The sequence below is a fragment of the Microcebus murinus genome, chromosome 8 (assembly GCF_040939455.1).
Source record: "Microcebus murinus isolate Inina chromosome 8, M.murinus_Inina_mat1.0, whole genome shotgun sequence".
Classification (NCBI taxonomy): Eukaryota; Metazoa; Chordata; class Mammalia; order Primates; family Cheirogaleidae; genus Microcebus; species Microcebus murinus.
The window spans coordinates 21434999-21443120 of NC_134111.1; positions in this window are offsets into that span (position 1 = coordinate 21434999).

Genomic DNA, 8122 nt, shown 5'->3' on the forward strand with positions numbered 1-8122 from the left:
ACTATAATATCTTTTTAAATTCTCATGAGGTTTTTAAGAAATCTATGTGGATATTCCAGAAATTTTATTACTGTTATGTTTCTATCATCTTTTTATATGTTGATTCACTGCCTAATAGTAGGAATAGAATTCACAGTAGTAACTAGAACTTAACTCACTCTCTCTAATATCAAGCAGAAATTTACTATGAGAGTAGTATGCATTTAGCATTTTAGGAATATGTAGCAAAGTTCTGGCTATAAGAGGACTTTTTACTTCTTATTCAAATAAAATGGGGCTTACAAACTCACCAATGAACTGGAGACAGCATTTAAGGAAGACCTCCTTAGAATATATTTGTTTTCCGTTTCAAATCTAGCAACCTCCTTTAATTAGGAAAGATCAAGTTCTATAAAGATGCCAATGAAACCTTGGTACTTTGTGTATTCATCTCACATACCAGCACATGTGCATGCAAGCATGCACATACACACACATCAGTGGAAAGGGATAAATATCTGTTACATATACACCCATAATATATATATACACCAGTATAAAATATTAAGTTCTGTATAATTCTTTTTAGAAAGGTAACACATAGATTGAAGAGGAGTGCAAGATCTTTTATATCAATTAGAGATCTTCAGTTGCAACAACAAAGGCTATCGTTGGCAAACTTGAAAAATAAAAAAGGACTTACTGGAAAAATATGGGTGGCTCATAGAACCAAAGGAGTAACTGCAAAAGTGTGCACAGAAAAGAATCCAGGAATGCAGGTAGCAAGAACCAGGTAGCAGAAACTAGTGGGAGGTTTTATTAGGTCATTCTGTGAGGATGAATTGACTCTATTTTTCCTATCTTTATATAACTCTTTTTAATAGTTAAATCTTGGGTAAGAACATCTGATTGGTTCATAGACTCACCCCTTAGCCAGGTAAGGACGGGGGACTTTGATTTACAATTAACATGACTGCAAATAGTGGGCAGGAAGTAACTCCCAAAAGGAAACCATGGTGTTATAACCAAAAGAAGGAAAAAGATGTTGGACCTCTAAACATTAAATTAAAGACCAAAATGTCTTGTTTAGATTGAATACATTTTATAGGAGGAGAGATTTGCTTCAGGTAAACCCAATGAGCTAAGCTGATTTAAGATTATCCTATTTAATCATTACAAAGACTTATTCTAGAAACTCCTCAGTACATTAAGTTAGATGTAATTTGTTCTCCTAGTATGTTACTTATAGTTACCTGTTTTATTGTTATTAAATCTGTCATTTAAAAACATAAGCAGCACAATATAGTGCACTCCAAACTATACTTTCTTTCATCACATAATTACATTGGAAAACACTAAGCCTTCTGCTGCAAGGAGATAATACAATTCCTAGGTGTTCAAAGACACATGGCAAACAATGCCTAAAAGGGAATGTTATCTTACAGTAAAATATGCCTACCTCTGAGGGCTTTGTTTTACCAGTGCTAATGTTCTTTTGGAATTCTGACAGAGATGTACATATAGGAATGCCACTGATTAGCAAATCACTACATACCAAATACCCAGAGAAAAATGCCACTAAGAATTCAAAACAAGACAGTGAGTGCATTTTGAAATGAACTTTGAAAAGCACATACAGAAATTAAAACCTTTTTTGCAAACTGCCATATCTGTTTTTCTTGATTATAATGAAGCATTTGGTAGAATGAGTATTTGATAGCTATAAGTCATTTAAAAGATGGACTAAGGAGCTGGGGTTATTAGTGTTTAAGGGTTTGCCCCTGACTTTATTCAGGGAATGAGGTACAGAGATGTCATCTATGTCCATACCACTCAGAATGCACCTGATCTCATCTGATCGTGGAAACTAAGTAGGGTTGGGCCTGATTAGTACTTAGCTGGGAGAGATGTGATTCTGTGTGTTCTCTGACAAACAAGACAGTTTTTTATATGTGTGATAAGTACTCTATGTGAACTCACAGAGTTTTAGATCTTAGATGACTTTAATGGGAATTAAAGAGACTTTAGAGACCAGCCAGCCTGGACTATTCATGTAACAGTTTCTCTTATTGTCATTTGCATGGTCTTGCCTGAAGTTAGTAGCAATCCTAGTCATACCAACTATAATTCACTCTTGTATTACTTGCAGTACAGAGGAAACTTTTATAAAAATATACAACCACAATGAGTAAGATGTGCAACGTTTGGGGGATGGACACGCTTCAAGCTCTTACTCGAGGGGGGAGGGGGACACGGGCAATATATGTAACCTTAACACTTGTACCCCCATAATATGCTAAAATTAAAAAAAAGTAAAAAAAAATATGGAAACAGTTTTAAATTGTTTTTCTTTAGTATGATGTTTCTGAGTTGAAGGAAGGAAGGGAAAATTATAATTCAAATACGAGTCAGTCTTTTGTCTTTTGAGTACCTTAAAACACTGAAAGAATCTATGAGTTGGTATGGACACAGGTTACTTCTTTATACATTTTCTGTTTTGTTATAAAAAAATAATTTATGGTGACTTTGAAGTCAACTAGCAAAATCTTATTTCCCAGAGAAGACTCCGCAATCTCAAACTGAAGTTTTATTTTACTCTTCAATGATAAAATACATTCACAAGTAGCTTTATCATGACTTGATAGAGCTAATTATTTTTTTAAAATACCTCCTTTATGTAGACTCACATCCTCTTTCCTGGAATGTACACTTTGTTTGACTTAATACAGTCTACTTTTAGGATTTCTTTCAAGATCATAATCTGTTCATAAACTTCCCACCCACCATAGAAATTTTTCTTCCTGTACCAAAGATATTGTCTAACAGAATCACTTGTCCACTGTCAAAAGTAAATGCCTCTTCTGATTCCAAATCAGCACCAGAATCACCTGCTGTGCAAATCATAGGCTCCACCCGAGACCTAAGGAATCTGGAGATAGGATCGGGAAGCTACAACAATTACATATCAATTAAAAAAATAAAACATGTTAAAATTTTTATAAATTATACTTTATCAAAAAGAAAGCCCAGAAAATCCACATTTTAAAGTAAGCACTTCTGATTCTTACATACATTTTAATCCTTGAACTAGTACTTAAGGGATAGGATACAAAGCTGATGTGGATCTAACCACCTTGAAACTCACTCTCAGAAAATCTCGTTCTACAAGAAAAAAAGAACATGGTTATCTGAAATCTCTAAAGTCCCACCAAGCACTCTATTGATACATATGTAGGAATCCAGTAGTTGGCTAATGCTTAGTCTTTTTGAGGCTAATTGTTCAAGGGGTTGTAGTTTTCCTGGAGAAACTGTACAAAGAGAATGAAGAACAAACTAGCATCAGACCCTAGAGTTTGGAAGTGGGGGAAGCCCTATGAAAGGCTGCCCTCTTCTCAATCCATGAATATGAACAGCACCCCAATATATTTGACATTGAAGACAAGTTTGTTTTATACTAAACTTTGGATTTTTGAGGGATTTTATGAAATTTTGGCTTCAGTAGCCTAAAGTAGAGTTAAACCAATTATATGAACTTTAAACCAATATTCCAGTACACACTTTGGTAAGAAACTAAAACTGAGTTCTGGACTAAAATACCCAACATATCCCAGGGCTTAATCCTTGGATTTTTCTTCTTTTCTCTATCGACTTTCACTCCCTTGGTATTCTCCTGGCTGTAAATATCACCTATACTCTGATGACAGTTAGATTCTTTAGTTCAGTTCTCTTACCTGAATTCATATTTACCTAGATTCACATTCAGTTGCCTATTTGACTACACTGCTCATCTAATAGACATCTCAAACTAAATATTTCTAAAACTGAACTGTTCATCTCTCTCCAAACCTCTCCTATTGTAGGCTTTGCCATCTTAGTTAACTGCCCATCTATCTTTTCAATTGCTCAGGCTATAAACTTTGAGTCATCTTTAATTTTTCTCTTTTTCACCCTAAAACCAATCCTTAAGCAAGTCTATTGGCTCCACTCTTAAAATACCTTTATTTTATTATTATTATTTATTTTTTAATCTTTTAATATTTTTTTATTTTACTATTTTTAATTTCTTTATTTATTTTTTTCTTTTTCCAGAAAACATCATTGGCTTATTAAAATACCTTTAGAATCTAGCCTGTTGGCACCATTTCTACCCTGATCTGAGCCACCACCATCTCAGCTTTATTTTTTTTTCCATTCTTTTTGTTTCAGTTTTAGTGATAGCCTCCTAATGGTTTCCCCAGTCCCACCTTGGCCTCACTCTAATCCATTCTCAATTCCAAAACCCGGAATAATCCATTTAAAACTAAGCCCAAATATATGACTCCATTGCTCAAAATTCTCCAATGTCTCCTCATCTCAGTCAGTCAGGTTAATATCCAAAGTCACTGCTATAAGGCCCTACATAGATCTGGTTCCTCATGACCTTTAAGGTCTCATATCCCACTCTTCGGCACCTGGTTCATTCTGCCCCAGACATCTGGGCTCTGGAGTCCCAAAGATGTCATCATGTTCCTGCCTTAAGGGCTTTTCACAAGCTTTCCCCAGGTATTCTCATTACTTACTCCTTCACATTTTGTAAGTTATTTCTCAAAAATATCACCTTCTCAGTGAGTAACTCCCTGATCACCCCATTTAAAATTTACTAAGTGCCCTCAGAACTATTTGCCCTTTTTTCCTGCTTTTTTTCTTTCATATGTTGTCATTTTTTAATATATTCTACAATTTACTTTTTTACTTTTATTTTTTTATCTGCCTTCTTCAACTGGAATATAAACTCCATTGAAGCAATACTTGGTTTTTATTTTTTTTATTTATTTATTTTTTTTTTTGGCATTGTTGTATTTCCAGTACCCAGAACAGCTCCTGGAACAAAATATGTTTTCAAATAAATGTTTTTGAGTGACTCAGTTACAGAAGCCTACCTGGATCTGTGCCCCTGATAGAATAGGTCACTTTACTTTACATTCTCTGTTCCCTCATATGTGAAATAAGATGATCCTTATTAAGGTCTCTTCCATGCTCTGATATTAAAGCTGTGATCAGAGATCCATAGATATGGAAGGAAGCCCAGTGAAATTCTGGGGCACAGTTTCACTATTTGAAGACTGTTGTAAAACTAAGCTGGAGTGACCATGAGAAAGGCACCCCGTCGTCCTGTGATAAAGACTGAGTTTCAACATATAATAACTTTGGGTCAAGGTGGATCTGAGGTTGCACTATCCTCTCTCAAAGAGTCATAAATCTGTCTGATGGTTTCATCTTTATATCTTTTTGCTTCTTTGGGCAGCCCAAGCAGTGTTCACTGCCTCCACTCAGCATGACTTTGTAAATGCTAGCAATACTACAGAGTTTAAAAGAATGAAATATCTAATTAATATGAGACTTCTGGTGGGAATAGCTTTCAGGGAGTACTAATATGACTAGACAATTTTGAACAAAAAATTTCTGAGTCTAGGAGTCAAGGGAACTGGATCCTAAATCTGTTTCTGTCACTGTGTAACTTCAGAGAAGTCATTTAACCTTTATGTCTCAGTCTTCTCATTTGTCAGATAGGAATGCGCCATCCCTCATCCCTCACAATTGCATAACATAACAGACCAAAAAGCACTTTTAAAGTTTATAAATGCCCTACACGTGTTTTAGTCTTTTAAAATACTAACACTGTGTTAAGTGCTGAAAATGACAGAGAATTAAAGGTGATCTTTGTTCATAAAACTAGGAGATATAGTCCTATAGCTTCACAATTTACCTAACAGGATATGACATGAGCACTGGGAGATATTCCAGGGAAGAGGCTGCTGACAGAATGGAAGAGTCAGGCATACACAATTACAATGTTGAATCCAATCAGCGTCACGAGGTGAAGCTAGATATTTACAGATCATCGTGGGCATGGGGAGGAACCTGACATTCTGAGTAGGTGAGAGGAAAGGAGTTTTTTCGGACAGGCAAAATTATTAGAGACAAAGTCACTTCCAACTTAAGAACTGGATATTTTATAAGTTGTACAGCTTATCTATATAACAGAGCCCAGCATTTGCCGCACATAGAAATTGAGTGCAGTTGCCACCAGAGCACAGTGGATGTTCCGAGTACCACACTTGGGACTGCCACAGCTGCAATCAGGACAGATTGCAATCGGGACAGTTTCTCCGGCTGCATAGATGCTGACAACATCCATGTTTTCTTTTTCCAGGGCCCAGCTCAGAAATCAGGGCTGATCAAATAAAGCACACAATCCCTTTGGCACTAAATTTGACTCGGCAGAGTCTGTACTGGGATCCTGGCAAGCAAAAGATTCATTTTTCTAAGCCACGGCCAGTTCCTGGAAGCGAAGCTAATCACAGTACGGTGCTCCAAGAGAGGAAGTGAGAAATTTTCAGAGATGGGCAGAAGGGAAGATATAAGAATAACCATAACAAGACCCTTGGGGGGGGGGGAAGCCATATTGGATTAAACTTTAGATGCTTTATAGCAGCTATCCGGTGCCTAAGTCAGTCCCTATAAAAAACTAAATATGTGTTATTTAATGAAAGGTTGAAAGCCTAGTCAGGTTCAGCTAAGTCTCTATAATTGTATTCATTTGGTTGCAGAATCAAAACATTGAGCCTTTAGAATCACTGGGTATTTGATTACCACTGTATGGAGACATGACTGTTATTTCTGAATGCCATCCACACGGCACAGCCACCAATATGAAGCACCATTCAGAAGCTGCAGCAAATGTGTACTCTATGTTATACCCAGTGTGATCTGGCCAAGGTCACACAGATACGTTCAACAAAGGAAGCATTATTTCCAGCGTCACTGAAACACAAACCTACTTTTGGAAGACAAGTGCCTTACACATACACCAATTGAAAAAAAACAAGCACAGTGAATTTAAGGCTATGTAAGCATGAGGAGATTCTTTAACAGAAATGCTCTCTTCTAACTTTCTCTGCCAAATATTCTTTCAACTTTCAAAAGTTCTCAAAACAAATCTCCCTGTTTCATGTCCTTGATCCTGGTCCCTTCAATGAGTTTAGCTGCTCTTTAGCACTTGTACACAAAAACTTTTATATGAGACAGTCAGGAAATGCAATATCTAGGCCCTACAATGTTCTGATTACCAGAAAGTTATGCTTCTGTCACACCATATAAGGTTTCCAACAGATTTCCAACAATAATAATCCATAGGTATATTCTATTAAATTATATTATAATCATATAACTGTATGTCTGCTAGATGTAGTATAATCTCTGGGTGACTCATAAAGTACTTTAGGATCATGGTATGCCTCAGTTTTATTATTGGTCACAGAAGCAAAACACCTATGCCAAAGTGCTGGTGGTTAGAGCATTATGTTTAATAGATTCCTGGTGAACACAAGAACATCTTTGCCCCCAAACTATTTGGTATGTAGACAGCACTTGGTAACCCTAGGCATTTTCCATCAACCTACTAATATGATTAACTCCACTTTGTTTCCAAAATTAGACAAGATCAGGTGTGCTCTACTTAGGGTATTTTTAAATATTTGACTGTGATTATATTCATTCATGCTTGAATTTTTTTTTCCATAACAGTCTCCTTCTTATGTTTTCATTTCATATTGTCTCCAGGCTCTAAGATTTTATTTTCCATACCAATTTCTTCCCCTCAGTGTTTATTTTAATGCTATGCACAATGAGTTCTTCAAAAGCCAAACACTGGTGCTTACTGGCCACGTTTTGTTAAACAAACATTATGGGAGGTCATTGTTTTAAACTGAGCTCCAACACTAGGCCCTAACAAACCAGTCCAAACCAAAATGGAGTCACTCATGCTAAATGCCACATAATCAAACTAAAGTTTAAGGAAGCAAATAGATCCCAAACAGACCAATTTTTTTTGAAAACAGGATTCCAGTCTACCTGAATCAGTATGATAAGGAAGTCCCCTCGGCTTTAACCAGTGCAAAGAAGTAACATGACGTTAACCAATCAGTTATTTTTATCTTATTCTGCTTTCTTGTCCCCACCTTACAAAACCCACTATTCTGACATTGCCTGGTGGGTGCTTCATTCTATCTTGAAGAATGGAGGCTGCCCCAATTCATGGATCACCAAAAAACAAAACAAAACATAATCCAATTAGATCTACAACAAAATTTGTTGTAATTTT